Source organism: Ambystoma mexicanum, chromosome 3q (assembly GCF_040938575.1).
Source record: "Ambystoma mexicanum isolate Mex_15411 chromosome 3q, UKY_AmexF1_1, whole genome shotgun sequence".
Classification (NCBI taxonomy): Eukaryota; Metazoa; Chordata; class Amphibia; order Caudata; family Ambystomatidae; genus Ambystoma; species Ambystoma mexicanum.
In genome coordinates, this window is record NC_090926.1 from 1,308,561,892 (window position 1) to 1,308,582,660 (window position 20,769).

At 47.4% G+C, this 20,769-nt stretch overlaps 1 pseudogene; it reads right to left on the reverse strand.

Moving 5' to 3' along the window:
- LOC138447924 (zinc finger protein 91-like) overlaps positions 1 to 20,769 on the reverse strand; it is a 154,273-nt pseudogene that overhangs the window by 102,291 nt on the left and 31,213 nt on the right.

The window sequence follows — 20,769 nt, forward strand, 5'->3', positions numbered from 1 at the left end:
GAGCCTTCGTCCCTTGAGCTGGTGGGGCCAACCAGTTTGCCAATCGCCTTCCCGGACCTACCGTGGTCGAATCGCCAGTGCCCTGCACTTGGAGACTGGATAGCCAGGCAGCTATCGACCCGGACCGCGATTTAAAGGAACGTACCTTTTAATTTCGTTTGGCAGCACCGCGGCTGGTTTCATCCCTGGGTAGTGCAGTAACTCGAACCTTCCTCCATGACGAGAGCCTCTCTTCCTCTGCTGGATCCCCCGAACTGCAGGAACTACCAGGAACAACCACCACCGCAGGAGCCACCTCTTCACTTTCAAGGTACATTGTTCCACCAGGCCGCCCTTTCTTCGCGGTAGCACTAAAGGTGTTTTAAATCCTTTTCCTACCTGTTGGGTTGATCGCCCCTCCCTCTTAACATTGTCTTTCGCTGTCTGCATCCACCTTTTCAACATCGTTAACCAAAGACTTGATTGCAGCTACAAGAACATTTTGCTCCTGGGCCCTTGCCCTGTACCACTGACTCTGGCACAGGCCTATTGACTCTGGTTCCATTTGTTAGAACTGCCTTCTTTAGAATGATCAACTAGACTTGTGTTGGTGCAACAATTTCTTATAACTACCCTTTCCTTCCCCTGTTTAAACCTTGTGAAATGCCATTTTGCTCAGTTTTCATTTAAGTATTACCTACACTAACGTACTGCCTTGCCTAAATTGGTTCACAAACGTAGGGGAGGTGTTGCTAGGGTGTGTAAGAATATATTTCTGGATAACTTGCGTTTTCCCTCCCTTGTGAGAAATTGCTAGAGTCACCCTTGTGTTTAAGTTCCACTGTGCTGTTTTGCTCAGTTTTCACTTTGGTTCACTGGGTCTACAATTTAAATAGGGAGTTGTGTTTACTTTTCTTTGGCTTAATTTAACTTGCTTATTAAATGTGATAAATGTGTTTTACTAAAAGTGTATAAAATAAATATATAACTACTTTTTAATACAAAGCCTTGGTCAGTGTTTCCTTGAACCATAGTACTGAAGGCCTATTGTGTAAACCCTGAATACTGCTCATTTCCCTCTTGAGATAGGTCTGACTGCTCAGCCACAGCTACCATCTAAATCTTTGTGGTACAGACTGATACCAAAGGGGATTTATTGCTCTCTTCTGTAGTGCTCCCAAAAGGAACTGCAGTGGATTCTGCCTAACAGTGCGTGTGGAGTTTCACACGCGATTTCACTGGCGCGAGCGGGGTACATGTATTCCAGGGTTGCGCGTGGAGTTTTACACGCGATTTCGTTGGCGCGAGTGGGGTACATGTATTCCAAGGGGTGCGCTGGGAGTTTTACACGCGTTTGTGGTTTGGGGGCTGTATGCTGGTCCACTGGCCTTTGCGCCATGTACTGGATTTGTGCTATGTTTTTGGCGCACGGGGCGTGGTTGGCGGCGTAACTGGCACTGCTGCAGGGTCGCTGCGCCACTCTGCGCCATGGCTGCTTATGGATGTATAAATCCATGAATACGCTGTGTGTCTAAATGGGTTTTGGCGCACGCGGCTGGCGCAGACTGCCGCACGCGCACTCTGTGCACCAGCCGCGTGCGCCACTTGTGCGCCGAATTCTATGAATTACCCCCTTTATATCAAGCTTAAAGATATCATTAAAAAGTCACCCAAGACCAGCAGCTTTTGAAGGTTTTAACTTTTGCAATAATTATGTTACATATTCTTGGGAATGTGATATTCTTCTAATGTAGAATTTGAAATATTATGAAAATGACTATTAACTTTACTTTATTAAACTATTTTTTAATAATGATCTATGAGTTGAACTTCTTCTTTCATTTTTCCAGCATCTAAGTTTGTTATCATGATACAATGACTAGAAATTGCTTTACCAAACCTGCTCTGATATCATATTAACGTGTGAAATAAGTTGTGGTTTTGCAAAGCCTGTCAACAGATTGCAAAATAATGTTTACTATTGTGTTGTTTTAATATTTATAGCATAGTTCCCCTTTGCAAAGTGTTTTTCCTTTTTCTTATGCTATTTTAACTAATTATTATATTTCTGAAATATGCATTTTTTATCTTTGGGCATGCTAATGTTGGGAGTGTGGGGGCGGTAGGAGCTGCAAAAGGGGGCCTCTGTGGACGGAGCCACCAAGCACGTGCTAACAAGTCCTGGAGATGTTGTGTGCTGGGCCACGAACTGTGTTTCCTCTGGGAACTTCAGTTCCCAGGACTCCATGCACGTATAGCAGAGGTTAAAGGAGCTGGTCCTTCCTGGGTCAGGTGCTGGTAATTTTCCTGATGAGGCACGGGCAGGATAGTGTGGATGGAGTGCACAGCACATAATGCTCGGTACTCGGGCGACAGCTGTGAGGTTGCTGAGGCCAGTCTTATCTTCACACACAGTCAGCATGAACTTCTGATAGCGATCCGTGTATACCGGAGACCGCAGTCGGCATTGTGGAGACCGCACGTGAAACAGGAAGGAACCTGCTTTGTCAAACACCAGCATCATGGTTGATTAGGGCTCAAGTTAATCTACCCGGGGTTACTCGTAGGTGCCCCAGGCCTGAGAAAAGTGTTTGTGTAAACATTGCTTGCATTACACGCAGGGTTATAGTGTTTGTGGCATTTTCAGTGGAGGGAGCATATTTGATCCCATGAAGTAACAGGAATTCATGCACTTTTGAATTCTTCTTGGAGACTCAATCTTCATTTATGTGTGTAAGGGTAGGGTGAGCTCTCTGCTTAAGGAGCAGGCAATGTGAACTGTGAGCTTGAAGTAATCTCCACAGAATTGCTGGTAATTTTCCTGCAAATTAGAAAAAAATGGATTTCAAACATTCCCTACTGGGCAAAACTCCTACAAACGTATACAAATTTACCCAAGAACGTAGAAAAACACGACATGCTAGACAAAGCACAAGTCGGCTTCAGACCCACAAGAGGAACAGAATCGGCACTCCTATCCATCTGGAATGACCTAAAAACAAATGCATATTCCAACACCTCGGTTCTGATTCTGCTCAACCTCTCCGCAGCCTTCAACAAAGTAAGACATGACGCCTTAATCGAATGATTGGAAGATCTAGGTATAATTGACCTGGCACTACTCTGGATCTAATCATTCCTAGCAGGCAGAACAGAAACCGTATGGCTAAAACCCTTCAAATCTACTCCACAAATTAACGACTGTGGTGTACCAAAAGGATCCTCACTATCACCACTATACTTGAACATCTATCAGACTCCAGTAATCTGGATCTTCAAACAAACATTACATGCTACAACTATGCAGACAACACTCAAATCATCTACAAAATCAAAGATACTCAAGCAGCTCACTCAAACCCTAGTAGAATGTCTAAAATAAATCTTTGACTGGATGAGCACCAACAACTTGAAAATCAACCCAGGAAAGACAGAAATCCATGATTATATCCAAAACCAAGAGAACAACACCTACATTCCTTGGCCAACGGAAATGGGAACCACGCCCACACCATCTAAGGTAGTAAAAAACCTGGGAGTCCTAATGGACAACGCCTTAACCTTAGAATCACAATTAAACGCAATAATCAAGAAATCCTTCTTCCTCCTTCATACAACAAGAAGAATCCTACCTCTCCTCTCCTTTGCCAACAAAACATTCACACAAAAAATCGTCCCCCTCATCGTGTCAAGAATTGACTACGCAAACAGCCTCTACCTCGGGTTGCCGGAATACCTCCTGAAAACATGACAACGCATCCAAAATGCATAAACCAGACCCCTCCTCAACTATCCAGAAGAGAACACATCACTCCAGCACTAAATATACTACATTGGCTTCCAATCAAACATTGTATAATGTTCAAAACAATGTGCATAACACACAGGGCAATCAGCAGATAGGGAGCAGAATTCCTAGAAACGAAAATAATCTACAAGCCAACAAGACTCCTCAGATCAAGCAATGAAATTCGCCTGGAACCTCTTTCTCCCACCTAGCAGCAAAAACCTGGTACAACCTCCTGAAAGAAATAAGAAACACCAATGACCACCTAAAATTTTGAAAACTTCTAAATACCAGGCTCTTCAACACCTCGGAACCAAATTGAAACAACAAAAACAATCAAACACAAACAGGAAACACAAAGAACAGATTGACAAAATATATGGATAAGGATAATTTAAAGGTAAAAACTCCTGAGTCTGAAGTCGAGTGCCGGAAAATGGATCTATGAATTAGAGAAAATGACAGGAGGAAACATGCTAGCTATAGGGGACATTAAGGGTCTACTAGCAGCTATACTTGGGGAGATAGCTGATGACATTTGGTCGAGAGCAGGATGAATAGGTGTCACTGCCCAAATCACAACCCATGATGGAGCACCTACGAACAATACATCATCATCAGATGGGTCATCTTTAAATATGTCCTCATCAACTTAGCCTCCTCAAGCTTCCTACCGTCTTCTCTCTTTTGATTTTAATCTTGCAACAATCGGCAATGATGCGCTATGGTCAGCTGTATTTCTGGCCATGGTTTTGCATCCATACCCACCAGCTTGTAGATGTGTAAATAAATGTATATTCTTTTACTCAGAAACCTTGAATGTTTGCTTGAACCATAGTAATTGCTGTCCTTTGTGTAACTTCTGATACTGCTCACTGTACTCTTGAGAGCTGCTCAGCCATCGCTACCACTTTACTCTGCAGTACAGGCTTGTACCAAAGGTGAATGTGTGCTGTCACTTGTAGTCTTAATTGTGTGTGGTGTTTCCAAAGGGTACTGTAAATGATTCTGCCTGACAGTAACATGCCATCACACATGACGACTGATCACTCAAATTGCACATGCACCTTACTGTATAGCACAGTTGAAACACACGATTATATATCTCTTTGAAGCGAATAAGAAGACATGTCAGAAGAAGCTGCTCATACATCTGGCAAGCTGGTGCCTTTTTAGCCCACAGAGACATCGATCGGGCTTTAAGGTATGTCACATTCCAGACTAACTGTTCATTGGATTGTTCCAAGTCTAATACAAGTAAGACACTATATTGGGAGGGGGGTGAGACCCCCCATTGTAAATATGGTAGATGCATAAGCGATGTTGACAATTGGTTCTTTGTAATGACATTGTAATGTGGGTATTATAGCACGGAAGCAAGAAATAGAAGTCCACGCACAACCTTTAGGTGAACAAGGTATTAATTTCCTCCCGGGCCACGGAATGGCTGCCAGTTCTCCCAAGATGGATGACAACGATTGACTCCAGTGGGCTAAATTGGTGTCATCCTCTGCAAGACCATCAATGAGCTAAGTCATCAAAATGTGTCAATGCCGATATTGACAAAGGAATCCTAATACAGCTATTTAGAATTCTGATGATAGACCTGCCCAGTGGTTGTGGCAGTGCGTAACTAGTAACTAGGAATTAGGAAGCATAAACTGTGGGTTGACGCAACATTTTATTATTAGCAGTTTGCCCCTACCTTGCCTCAACTGTACACACCTCAGTGAAGGTGAATAAATGAGGCATTTGAGCCATATAAATAGTCCCCTCTGCACATGTCCGGGATGCACTGAGATGCTAAATGTTTGCATCTCCATCTGCTGAGATTGGGAAACCATAACTGCGTTTGTTCTATTTTTTATAGTTATTTTAGAAATCTGTTTAGCATATGGTGTAGAGACAGGGAAAGATTCCCTCTCCCTTTTCTATTAGATATGACGGCGTACCGCCAGTGACCTAGGATGAGCCCCGCCCCTGACAGGGACAGGGTGTGCTTCTGTATAGGGAAAGCTTCCCTCTCCCTTTTCTATTAGATAGGTGGCGCACTACGGGTGACCTAGGGCGAGCCCCCCGACAGGGGTAGGGTGTGCTTCTGTACAGGGAAAGCTTCCCGCTCCCTTTTCTATTAGATAGGCGGTGCACCCCTGGTGACCTACGGCGAGCCCCGCCTGACAGGGACAGGGTATGCTTCTGTATAGGGAAAGCTTCCCTCTCCCTTTTCTATTAGATAGGCGGCGCACCACCGGAGACCTAGGGTGAGCCCCCCTGACAGGGACAGGGTGTGCTTCAGTACAGGGAAAGCTTCCTTCACCCTTTTCTATTAGATAGGCAGCGCACCACCGGTGACCTAGGGCGAGCCCCCCCACCCCCCTGACAGGGACAGTGTGTGCTTCTGTATATGGAAAGCGTCCCTCTCCCTTTTCTATTAGATAGGCGGCGCACCACCGGTGTCCTAGGGCAAGCCCCCCCTAACAGGGGCAGGGTGTGCTTCTGTATAGGGAAAGCTTCCCTCTGCCTTTTCTCTTAAATAGGCGGCGCACCACCGGTGACCTAGGGCGAGCCACGCCCCTGACACGGTTTGCTACTGTATAGGGAAGGCTTCCTTCTCCCTTTTCTATTAGATAGGCGGCGCACCACCGGTGTCCTAGGGTGAGCCCCCCTGACAGGGACTGGGTGTGCTTCTGAATAGGAAAAGCTTCCTCCTTTTCTATTCGATAGGCGGCGCACCACCGGTGACCTAGGGTGAGACCCCTGACAGGGACCGCGTGTGCTTCTGTATAGGGAAAGCTTCCCTCTGCCTTTTCTATTAGATAGGCGGCGCACCACCGGTGACCTAGGATGAGCCCCTCCCCAGACAGGGACAGGGTGTGCTTCTGTATAGGGAAAGCTTCCACCTCCCTTTTCTATTAGATAGGCGGCGCAACACCGGTGACCTAGGGTGACCCCCCTAACAGGGACAGGGTGTGCTTTTGTATAGGGAAGCCTTCCGTCTCCCTTTTCTATTAGATAGGGGGCGCACCACCAGTGACCTAGGGCGAGCCCCCCCCCCCCGTGACAGGGAGAGGGTGTGCTTCTGGATAGGGAAAGCTTCCATCAACATTTTCTATTAGATAGGCGGCGCACCACCGGTGAGCTAGGGTGACCCCCCTGACAGGGACAGGGTGTGCTTTTGTATAGGGAAACCTTCCGTCTCCCTTTTCTATTAGAAAGTCGGGGCACCATCGGTGACCTAGGGTGAGCCCCCCCCTGACAGGGACAGGGTGTGCTTTTGTTTAAGGAAAGCCTCCCTCTCCCTTTTCTATTAGATAGGGGGCGCCCCACCAGTGACCTAGGGCGAGCCCCCCTCCCCCTCCGTGACAGGGACAGGGTGTGCTTCTGGATAGGGAAAGCTTCCATCAACATTTTCTATTAGATAGGCGGCGCACCACCGGTGACCTAGGGTGAGCACCGCCCCTGACAAGGACAGGGTGTGCTTCTGTATAGGGAAAGCATCCCTCTCCCTTTTCTATTAGATAGGCGGTGCACCACCGGTGACCTAGGGCAAGCCCCCCCTGACAGGGGCAGGGTGTGCTTCTGTATAGGGAAAGCGTCCCTCTCCCTTTTCTATTAGATAGGCGGCGCACCACCAGTGACCTAGGATGAGCCCCCCTGACAGGTACAGGGTGTGCTTCTGTATAGGGAAAGCTTCCCTCTCCCTTTTCTATTAGATAGGCGGCGCACCACCGGAGACCTAGGGTGAGCCCCCCCTGACAGGGACAGGGTGTGCTTCTGTACAGGGAAAGCTTCCCTCACCCTTTTCTATTAGATAGGCAGCGCACCACCGGTGACCTAGGGCGAGCCCCCCCCGCCCCCTGACAGGGACAGTGTGTGCTTCTGTATATGGAAAGCGTCCCTCTCCCTTTTCTATTAGATAGGCGGCGCACCACCGGTGTCCTAGGGCAAGCCCCCCCTAACAGGGGCAGGGTGTGCTTCTGTATAGGGAAAGCTTCCCTCTGCCTTTTCTCTTAAATAGGCGGCGCACCACCGGTGACCTAGGGCGAGCCCCAGCCCTGACAGGGTGTGCTTCTGTATAGGGAAAGCTTCCCTCTCCCTTTTCTATTAGATAGGAGGCGCACCACCGGTGACCTAGGGCGAGCCTCGCCCCTGACAGGGACAGGGTGTGCTTCTGTATAGGGAAAGCTTCCCCCTCCCTTTTCTATTAGATAGGTGGTGCACCACCTGTGACCTAGGGCGAGCCTCCCCTGGCAGGGACAGGGTGTGCTTCTGTATAGGGAAGCTTCCCTCTCCCTTTTCTATTAGATTGGTGGCACACCACCGGCGTCCTAGGGCGAGCCCCAGCCCTGACAGGGACAGGGTGTGCTTCTGTAGAGGGAAAGTGTTAGTGACATGATAGTTTCAGTCTCATAAATCACGGGTACACGACTATGGGTGCCATACCCATTGTTGTGTGTTAATAACTGTTGGATATAGGTGGTGGAGCAAATTCCCAGAGAGGTTTTCTTAAATTGTGAGTCCCTAGTGCATAACGGTCAATCTTCATAATCACAAATGTGGAGGCAGTCAAGTCTTTACGGGTGCACAGCATAGAAGTAACATCCTTTCGACCCTGAGGAAGTGCTTGTAAAGCACCTGAGGGGGGAGTCTGTACTCCTTCCCTCTATATGGAGGAGGAGAGGCACAGAGCGCCCCAGCCAAAATTCTCTATTGGTAAAACGTGGACGAGCAACCAAGGCTTAAGCTCTCAGGAGGTGATGCAGGCTGGTTGTTAAGTACAGTGTAGTCCCCAAGCCCCCACAAAGGAATGTCCACACACTGGGCCTCATCACGAATCTGGCAGTAACCATTACATGCAGTGGTAGCGCTATTACCGCCGCATTTAAGGGTCTGCCAGATCATGGCCTTGGCGGATTTCTCCCCAGCTCTAAGCTGGGGGAAAATCTGCAGCGAATTTGCTGATTTTCGGCGCTATTACCGCCGGCGGATTTAATAGCGCAAATGTTGCTCATTGGGCACAATGGGGAATGAGGAATTACCGAATGGGCCCAATGGGGAATGGGCACTAACCGTTCCGCCAAACCCGTGATCCGAATAGCGCCGGGTGGGGGGTTGGCAGTAGGGCTAATAGCTATTACCGCCAGCGTTACCGCCCAACTCGTGATGAGGCCCACAGTCTTTATATAAATAAGGTTCAAGGTTATATACACAATCTTCACTGACTCTCAACGGCCCGATTAGCGAAGGACAGCAGCAGCAATAATTCTTCTTCCAGTGGGCTTCAAGGTTAAGCATCAAGTATTAACTTCAGCTTCTGAATGATTTCCATCAGTGAGAGGCCCCCAGATATGCTGTTCTGTCTCTCATTCACTCTGCTGGGTCACACTCAGGCAACCGATCATTCAGGCATTCAGGCAGCCAATCAGGCTCCCAGTGCATTCAGGCAACCAATCATTCAGGCATTCAGGCAGCCAATCAGGCTCACAGTGCATTCAGGCAGCCAATCATTCAGGCATTCAGGCAGCCAATCAGGCTCACAGTGCATTCAGGCCATTCTTCATCTTGCATTTTTCCCAGTTTCGGGCAGGACTGTCTCAGTCATTGTGTCAAAACACCAGATACTAGACACCCAGAACATGAAAAGCGTATTCGTCACACACTCCATTCACCCAGGTCCCACCCCACGGGCGTACCTAAAACAGTTATTGGGAAGGCTCCAGCCAGTCTGGCCTGGACTTCCCCACAACACCATATATGGAACATCCACCCGACAGCCAGTGGGGGGAAGGGACAGAGTCATGGCTTCCCTGGACTTAAAACACAGTAACAAGTGATAGAAAGCAAGAGGCCAGAGGGGCCATCTTGTCTTCTATCAGGAATCAACTGATTCCAATGGCAGGGCCTGGGTATCCTAAAATGGAGGATACTCAGAGCACCTGTCAAATTCAGCATGGAGCTGCCACCAGCCCATACCCTGCTCTGTGGGCCACACATGGATGCCCAAAAACATACACTAGGGGTACAGGGTTGTACCCCCACCCATGGGTGCCATAGGGGTATCCCAAGGGTCTGTTCACCACGATCAAAAAGAGGAAAAGCGGCACTACCAGGAGTCCCACATGAATTCCTGCGCGGAAAACAAGACAGAACATACATGATAAAGCAATAAAGGACAAGGATACGGAAGCCCTGTCCCTCTGATGCATTTCCAGCATCACAGCGCTCACCTCTCACGTTTCACCTCCAGATAGCCGCCTCCCTACCCCACAGAATAGCTGAAACCTAATTACAATATGAGGCAAGCTATTGTACCTACTCGGGAAGCCAATTTGCCACATCTTTCAACCTAACGCCAAACCATACGGGCCAATGTGAGATTGTTTGCTGTGGACAAGCAGTAGGTGGCATGTCTCATACATGCCAACCTTGCAGCCCGGGCAGCATTTGAGAGAATCAGGCCGGCTCCTGTAGGATTCTCAGATTTACACCACTCTGAAGAGTATAGTCGTCCCTCGGCAAACGTTAACTCAAAGAGGAAGCAGGTATATCACTTATCTGTGCCTGTATCACCTTTATGGTCACTGCTGCTCTGCAGAAGTGCCAGGGATGAGTGGTCAGTTTAGCCACTACTCACCTGTTTCACCGTTATGGTCAGTGCTGCTCTGTCGAAGTGCCAGGGATGAGTGGTCACTTTAGCCACTACTCGCCTGTATCACCATTATGATCACTGCTGATCTGTAGAAGTGCCAGGGATGAGTGGTCAGCTTAGCCACTACTCACCTGTATCACCATTATGATCACTGCTGATCTGTAGAAGTGCCAGGGATGAGTGGTCAGCTTAGCCACTACTCACCTGTATCACCTTTATGATCACTGCTGCTCTGTAGAAGTGCCAGGGTTCAGTGGTCAGTTCAGCCACTACTCACCTGTATCACATGGCGGAGTCAGCAGAGTCTTGGGAGTATTTCTGTCTTTGTTGCTCTGAGGAACTTTTCCATTGCTCTTGCCTGGAGGTGGAGCATACTTGCTGCCAGTACCATAAGACTCAAGACTCCGCGGAGCAGACGCAGAGTTAGCAGAGTCTAGGGAGTCGAGGTGGAGAGGCTTGCTGTTATGGGAGACTCGCAACTCCCGATGTGTCCCAGAGGGAGAGGACCAGTCCTCCAACATCCCCTGACTCGACTACAGCTGTGTCGTGGAGTAAGCAACACATTGTTCATCTCGGAAGCGGCTCCTCCCCCTTTTCAAGTAAGGCTGACTATTGACACTAATACTAATTCTAACATTAATAGTATGCCTAGCACGAAAGCAAGTCGTACCTCACCCTACACGGGTGCTTCTACAATTAGTACAAGTTCTCCCAGCTCTACTCAAAGTACAGCAAAAACGTCACCAACAGCGACTGACTCTTTGTCATCCACGTCCCAGAACGTAGGTGCCCGGCGGCCTGTGCCCCCGCCCTGCGCACCAAACAACATTATTCCAATAAGAAGATCGCCTAATGAGCAATCACTTACCCAGGTCGCCGTGCCCTCAGTGTGTGCTCTGGGGGTGCCGATGGATCTGGGGGATCACGACGCGGGGGCTGGCGCTGGTTCCCTGTGTTCTCTGGGCGAGTCCTGTGTCATTTCTTCCCTGCGCGTCTTAGCTACACGTGCGCTGTCTATTCATGAGGAGCTGCAGCGTGTTTCCTCTGGAAAGCAGCCAGCCGATCGGGAAACGGAGCTCCCTATGCATGCCACTCGGTTCTTGTCGGCGTCGGACACGTTCGAAATCTCACAAGCACCTCATGACATGGCCTGTAAAATGAGCGAGAAATGCAATGACACTTCAAAGAGCCTGCTCAAGCTCAAATTGAAAACATCGCAATTCACATTCTCGAACAAAGTGTCTCAGGAGACAGTTTATGAGCAGATCCACAAAGACTGCTCAGTGACACCCCATAACGAAGTGATTCCCTCCTGTGAGCCCCACAGTGAGTCCCGCTTAACCTTAAAGGAGACAACAACGACCATAGATGTAACAAGCCCCAAAACATGGGATCTTACCCCAGAAGGATCAACTGAGGACCTTATGCATGCCTCCTGTGAGAGTCCTGACCCTGGGAAAAGTGCCATTAGTGGGCGAATGAAGGAGCCTAGATTAACGCCTGTCTCCTCTACTACAGATCTCACAAGTTACGAAGCTCCTATAAGTAATAGACAGACAAAAGATGAAGAAGATCATTGCTCGCTAGAAAATTCCCCTCTTCGAACGCCAAGATCAAATTCACTTGATGTAGTGAACAAACTCCTACAAGATCTAAGTAAGATCAATCTAGCGCACGTTGGAGCAAAACATGGCGAGGCTCCAACATCATCTAGCCCTAAAATACCAGCTAGAAACGTCATGCATCCAACCAAAACGAAGCCCGCAACTGACATTACGGGTCGAAGTGCTCCTTCCAAACGTAGAAGAATTGAAGACAGTGGGCCTCATTACACGGTAGATGGTAACTATGGCGCTATTAGCGCCATGGCTTCCCCCTTACCGCATTCCGGGTCGTGTTCCCGGAAGAGGGACTCACAGGGTCATTCCGACCTAGGAGGACCTGGTATGTCCCCATTCCGGGAACCATTCCCCATTCCCATTCGAGCCCCCATAGGGCTCAATGGTAATGTGGATGGAGCTAATAACGGTACCGCAAATTGCGGAACCGTTATTAGCTCGGAAGTCCCTTAGCGGGTCACGTCCTTAACACCTGGTAAAACCAGGCGTTAAGGAAGGGACCCGCTAAGGGACCTCGTAGTAGGGCGGTAAGGGATTACCGCACCGGTGCCCTTACCGGTGCGGGTAATCCCTTACCGCCTACCGTGTAATGAGGCCCAGTGACTCTCCAGGCATCTATTGCTCTAAAGTAAGAGCATGGAAGGATGTGACACAGAGCCGAAGACACGCTCGCAGCACTGACATAATAGGACCCCACAAAAGGAACTTTGCCCAGGACGGCCACCACCCACGCCTGAATCACTGTCAATAAGGACGGGGGGCCTACCACGCTGCCCAGCCTGCGCCGAATGACACGACCCTATGAAGGAACTGATGCAGGCCTGTTGCCACCGCATCGCAACCCGCCAAGGAAGGCTTGGAAAGGCCAAGAGATGGCGGGGGCACCCGAGCACCGCCCAAGTGGCGCAACTGCTGGGTGCAGTTGGTTGAGTTTATTAAGTTACTGTTTAACATGTTCTGCACTCTTTGCCACAATACACATCCAGAATCAGAGCCCAACAGAGAACCTGATCAATACAATGCAACACGATGATGGCAGCTAACATTAGGGTGATGACGTGGAACGTCAGGGGGATGGGCTCCTACATGCGTAGGAACAGAATCAAATCATACTTGCAGAGGGAGCATGTCTCTATTGCAAAAAACACAACTAACAGCAGAGGACAACAACAGAATATCGGAATGGTGGGGGGGACAGGGCTTCGGCGCCCCCTACTCCAAATACACACGAGGAGTCTACACCTGGATTGACAGCTCAGTGCCCTTCAGGCTACACTCAAAGGAAGCAGATGCGGAGGGAAGATACTTGATACTTACTGGCAGCATCGAGCAGCAAGAAATATGCATTGTCAACACTTATCTTCCCAACAACGGCATCCCGGAGTACCTGTCTCAGATAAGTGTCAAATTAACATCCTATCAGGATGGACGGTTTATGTGGGGGGGGCGATTTCAACTGCACACAAGATGGTACGCTGGATAGGTCTAGACCCTCACCATCACCGGCCTCCTCCTCCCAGTCTCCACTGAACAAAGTACTAGAGAATCTTGACCTGTCGAAGGTGTGGACGGAACTCCACCCGAATGACAGAATATACTCATATTACTCATCCCCCCACACACTGCACACCAGGATCGATTACTTACTAGTTGACAGACAATACTTACCTCAGGTTGAATCAATATCCTATCTAGGCAGAACAATACCAGACCACTCTCCACTTCTTATGGAATGGAAGACTAGAGAGCCGAGACCACCCATACCAATGTGGCGTATGCCGACTGAGGCCCTCACTGACGGGGCCTTCAGAGAAGACCTCCGGGTCAAAATACAAGAATACTTGGACACTAATATAGGTTCTGTGGAGGGCTGGAACACGATATGGGAAGCGCTAAAAGTGATGATTAGGGGGGAGGTTATAGGCAGTGCCGGGGGTATAAGGAAAACCCTGTGGAGAGAACTAGAGGTGGGGGAGGGAAAAATCACCCAGCTCGAAGCAACGGCACCCAAATCAAGGGAAACAACGACTGCCAGAACGCATGGGCCAGATTAGCTAAATTTGATTACATAACTAGGGTCACTAGAATGCAAGCAGAAGGTGACAAACCAGGCAGACTTCTGTCGTGGTTATGCAAAAAAGAACACCCGAAATACCCAATTGCTGATATAAAAAACCCCACTGGAGAGACCTGCAGAACACAACTAGAGATTAACGAGACATTTAGCTAATTCTATGCCCAGCTGTACAGTCACACGACAACAATACAGCAGGGCTACATACTAGACACCCTTGAAGAAATAGGCCTCCCAACATTAGACGAAGCCCAGACATCTACCCTTAATGAGGATTTGTCGCTGGAGGACATAACCGAGGCAATTAAGTCGCTGTCCACGAGTAAGACTCCAGGCACCGATGGACTGCCTCCTGAGCTATATAAAACATACAGTGAGAACCTGGCCCCCATTCTCCTTGACGTCCTTAGAGAATCCTATGAAAGAGGGAACTTGCCCAAAACCATGAGGGAGACGCCGAGGGTACCAATCCCCAAACCCGCGAATAACAGAGATGAGTGTGGGTCATAATGTCCTTTAGCCATGCTCAACTATGATATTAAAATACTAACCACCATTCTAGCACAGAGGCTCTCCAAGGTGATAGGCACACTAATACACGAAGACCAAAACGGGTTTATACCGGGTCGGGACACGGCGGCAAATCTGTGCCGACCACAACACATAGGCCCTCATTACGACCCAGGCGGTAAGTTACCGCCTGGGTCGTACCCTTACCACCATGGCGTAAACTACATTTACGCCATGGTGGTTGGCGGATTTACCGCCCCATTCCAAGGTGAGTGGGGCGGTAAATCCCCATTTCCCATTTTACCCTTCCCCATTCCCATTTTCGCCCCATAGGGCATAATGGGAATGGGGAAAGGCGATAATTACGGCACCGTAAATTACGGTGCCGTAATTATCGGCAAGGTCCCTTTGCGGCATGGATTTTAACGGCTGCAAAAAAGCAGCCGTTAAAAGACATCCCGCAAAGGGGACCTTGTAATCAGGCGTTAAGGGTCGGCGCCGTTTACGGCGCCGTAAACCCCTTAACGCCTGAGTCAGAATGAGGGCCATAGTGGCCCAAACAAAAAATCTACAACTATCATATGCAGTGGTCTCTTTGGACGCCACAAAGGCGTTCGATTCCGTTTACTGGGAATGGCTCCTGGAGGTCCTGAGACAGTTCGGGTTGGGGGCCTCCTTCATCAGATGGATAAAAATACTATAATACCAACCGCCGGTGGCCAGGGTTAAGACTGGGAAGATAGTGTTGGGACTATGGAACATCCAGGGGGGTACCAGGCAGGGCTGCCCACTGTCACCCATGTTAGATATCCTGGGCCTACAACCGCTAGCCATATTCATGCGGAAGCAATTCTTCGACGCTGGCATCAGGATAGGGGGAGAACATCACATCATCTCATTATACGCCTGATGACGTTCTATTACATCTCAGAGACCCCCACCTCAACTTACTAACAATCATGGAGGTGTTAGAGAATTTTGATCGGGTCTCAGGGATCTCCTTTAATAAAGAAAAATCTAGCATATTCCCTCTGGCTGCCCTGGCCACACGCACCGTAACTAACCTCCCAACCATAGGGATTCAATGGACGCCCTACACCTTTAAATATCTGGGAGTCAACATTTGGCACACACCAAAACAAACACAAGGGGGCAACACACAGGTGGCGGTACACAGGCTTAGAGAAAAAAATAATAATAAAAAAAACGCTGGAATTTTGGTCAAAACTGCCATTATCAATGATGAATAGAGCTGCAATAGCTAAAATGATAGTACTGCCGAGATTCCTGCATTTCTTCCACAACATACATTGCCTCATCCCTTCCCCCTTCTTTCGGGTACTGGAGAGCCTGATGAGATAACTACTCTTGAACCTGGAACAACACTAGACACAAAATATCCCTGAACACACTGACATTGCCGTATAAAGCGGGTGGAATCCAACTCCCAGATCGAGGGAAATAATATCAGGGTGCGCAACTAATCCATGTGGCCAAATGGATGTACGATGAACATACCCCGGAAACCAGACTGCTCCGGCAACACGTGGCCCCAGTGACCTTGAAAGAGATCCTATGGGTCCCGGCAGACTGCCTAGGGGAAACCCCGATGCTAGTAGAGCTGGGCAAAAGGGTTTGGGATAGTACCCAGAAGCAGAGCAAGGGTGTATACTCCTACTCCACAGACATACCTATAGCAGCAGGAGTATGCAAAGGGAAAACGGACCTAGCCCGAATGAGACAATGGGAAGGGTACGGTATCTACACTGGGGAGACACGTACGCAGAAGGAACTATCAGGGAATTCGAGTCCATAGTAGCTGAAGAGGGCTTGCCCAATGGCCAATTTCTATGGTACAGAAAAGTCAGAGAAAGCGCCAAATCAAAGTGGCAAGGGTGGCTGGAAGAGCCAGAATTGGACCCACTAGCAACACTGCTATATAGCCTGGGAGACGGCTGGAAACCAATATCCAGACTATATGCCCAATTATCAGACAGACCCAACCCCAAAATCAAGTCTTTGAAAATGAAGTGGGAACTGGACCTGGGGGAATAAATCACTGAGGAGGAATGGGAGAGAGCCTTTACGCTTTCCCAGAGAGGTGTCGAGAAATGCCCGATTAAGACTAATCCAATTGCAAGTCCTACACAGAACGTACATGACACCAGGAAAAATAGCCAAAATCAACAGGTCCAGTGACCCACTATGCCCTCGATGTGCACTAGAGGGAGCAGGGAGGGCACACATGTTCTGGGGGTGTCCGCAGATCCAGACGTTCTGGTCCAGAGTGGAGCAGACCTGCAGAAGAGCAGGAATGACCAGATACACATGGTCCCCGAAGGAATGCTTACTTGATGCGTACCCGAGAATAAGCAAACTGCGACACATAGTGAAGCTCATGGACATGGCATGTGTGCTAGCCAAAAGAGCCATGACGTGGAAATCCTCGAAAGGCCCACACTTTGAGAGATGGTACAAAGAACTAGAACACTGGGCAGGGGGCGAAACAAAGGTGTGGGGAGATGGAGTAGACAAAGCAGGATGAGAGACAAGCCCAACATTTGAAGACTGGAAAGCACTAACTCAAGACATGTTACTCCCGTCGGATGACAAACCCCCCTGAACCACCCCCTGGCCATCGAAATAATACTGAACCAGACTTGACACCCAAAGCCCCACGAACACACTTGCAGATTTACGTGATTTGACACTTACCCGCCAGTTTAACACTCAGGAAACTCTGACACTCAAGATCTACATGAACTAAAGGAAAGCCCCTAATTTACTCAAATGGCAAAGAGACCAGTTATTTAGTTGTTATTGTTTAAAGTTCAGACATTGTATCTGTCTTCACCTTCCTTCCCTTCCCCAGCTCTTTCCCTCTCCTATTATTCCCTTTCCTTTCCTTTCCCTCCCTTTGAGCCCGCCCCCCCCCCCTTTATGGAAATGACGCTTTAACTGATTATTATGTAAATGCTACTAAACGTTAAATGCCAATAAAAACATTTCAAAATAAAAATGGAAGGATGTGACACATAACACAATACCTTCAATATAAAACAAAGAAAGATCGGTGCACAGCATCACAGAGGCAGTCTTGAGCATGACCTCAGTAAATAACGCAAAAGAGTCCAGTACAGATGACCCTTCTTCCGACTCATCAATCATAGAACGGGGGTTTCCCAAAATTCGAAGATTACAACACAGAGCGAAATCAAGAAGACCTGAAGGATCCCTTAACCAGGACGACCTAATCATAAAAACTGTGCGAGAATTGCAACCGATTCTAACCCACAATGACAATGACCTTGTGTCTGTTCATTAAACTATATGAACAAATGAAGGACAGCCTGAATGATTTAACCACATTGGAGTTCATCAGGGCGACCAAAGTCGTTAACTTGGAATGCGACAACAACTTATTCAAACAAATGTTCTACGAATCCACAAATAAAATTCATTTCTCCCCTGTCTACTTTAGCATACCAAAAACGAAACAATAGTGACGACAAAAAACTTCTGGCCACAGTGGCCAAAGAAGCTCTTGGCTTATTACGTCAACAAAAACATCATGCAGATGTGGGAAACTGTCATCAGGGTAGGACATCTGATATGTCACCAGGATCGAAGAACGCTTTTAAAAGTACAGCGAACAAAGAATCAAACACAGAGTCAATGGACAAAAACTACCCACCATTGTGAAGGAACACTCATTGACTGGGAACCATCAACCATCTAAGAATGTGGACTCAGCACAAATGCCCACGGATGCAGTACTGTCCATTAATGCTACACCTAAAATCCCGTCACACAGTGGAAACGCAGCACGAGACACCTTACAAATCCTACCAACTATTTTGGACCATGATAGAACGTGGAAATCGAGCATGCGCCGGCGATCGAAATTACGTCCTTTGCCAGTGCAGTGGAAAGTGCGCAAAACAATGGAAACACTGCAAATGTTGATTTACAATTTCCTTCTACCTCTGCAGACCTCAGAGGCCGAACCAATGATCCTCAGGGTACTGTTTTGCCAGTGGTTGTGATCACAAATTCGACGGAAGAATGGTTTCCATTCTTTAAAGCTCCTCAAAAAGAAGTCGAAAAAATTGCACAACCAAAACCACTGCAAATAAAAAAAATAAAAAACCTAAAGGGGAAGAAAGCTCGGACACTCAATAGTTAGCGAAAATGTCTTAGAAACATCAAAGCTGTAAGCTTTACTCTAAACTCAAATGCCGTTAAATGCTGTTTGCACACAGGCAGCACCAGTGGTGCCAACTAATCCGAAGGAGAGTGACGCAACGTTAGATCCAATGCCAGACATGCCTCTATCTATCGATGAAATCCCAATCAATCTCATGGACTTATCTACCTATGAAGACGAGGAAGCAGACGACGTTGAGGCTGTCCAAGAAGCAAACAGTGGCGATGGTGAAGGAGACAATTATTGTGCTTTCCAACTCGCCACATATTCCAAAGTTTCAATCATCAAGATTTCCCCTGCCAATAATGCTTGGTGACCTTATGCCAGAAATAGGACAACTTTACTGCTAATCACACCATCGAGACAATGGAGCTGTCAAAGCATAAAGTGGTTTTACAGCCTTCCACTGGCCATGAAAAACGTATGTTACATTCAAAAGAATGCCCAAGACAGAAATGAGCATTAAAAACAATAACAAATCACAAGAGGGTGGCATTCATGACTCTGAGCGAAACAAAGTTCAAAAAACACAATGTAAAAAATAAAAACGAGAAGCAAAACATCAATAAACATCTAAATGCCAAGTACTGTTTACGCTTAGAGCGCATAGAGGATATTGAAGATGATCTGTCTCTCAATCGGAACAACGTTCTACAATTACTACATTATGTGGCGAGTTTGCACATGATCAACACAAACAACATAAAAATTGTGGAATTTTTTAAGGAGAATCGAAACAATGCAGTGAAGCTTCACATCGACTCTAGAATAATATGTAATATCATACTAGAGGCTGCACCAACCTTAATATCAATGGGTTTTGACAACCCAGAGACACACAATCATCGAGAACCTGAAGTAAAACAACTTAATTCAGATGCAAAGACCTGTACGGACAGATCACAAAACCAACTGGCAATGCAGAAAGGCTTGAAAAACCTTCATTCTTAGAATGTTGCCAGCTGCCAGAAAGAACTTAATGTAAAAAATAAAACATATCAACAAGATGTAACATGAATCGCCCTTGTGACCGAAATTAGGGAACCTATTAAAATAACCTTTGTACATGAGGGGTTCCACACTCGGTGGAGACTCTACACCATCTTGTTAATAAAAAAAAAACACAGTGGGGATTCTGTTGACTGGAGCTGGATATCAAAGGCCCTAGCTGTTCAGAACCAAAGCTAACGTTGTAAACCAGAACCACCAAAATTGATCAGCATTGGATGTTGGAACACTTGTGGCTTCGCACATCTATTTCACTCGAATTGGCTCGGAAATGTGCACATAGCGTGCCTGCAGGAAACCTGGCTTGTAGAGTGTCCAACCATAGAAGGATTTGAAATTGCCGTAAATCCTGCAATCAAAAAGATCATGGGTAAGCCCATGGCAGGTCTAATGACGTTTGTACTAAAGAAGTCTGGCTATAAAATCCAAGAAGCCAATAACATCTCACCGTACATTCAAAAAATACTATTGGTCACTGAAGGTGTAAAAAAGGTTGAACAAGATTAGTCTTCAGGTCATCAACATCTACTGGCAACACAATGCAAATGGCACATCAGCCTTCGTTGATCAAATGACATACATAATAGATCAAATTTATGAGCCAGAACTAGCTCCAAAAATTCTAATATGTGGAGATCTAAATATCAACTGCTTGGAGATAACTAACAAAACACGCCATGGAAATGCGGCAAGATTAAATACAGCTGAGCAATGGTGCTCCGAAATGGAAATGAGAACCATACAAATCCTAAATGGTAACACCACAGGCGACATACCAGCAAAAACAACCTGGAAGAGACAGATGCAAGAGTCAATACTGGACTACTTTTTTGTCTCTGAAGCGTTGCATATGAGTGTCAAATCGTTACATGTAGTTCCAAAACTGGAAAGCGACCATAATCTGGTATTACTAAATATCTACGGCCTACAGAACGG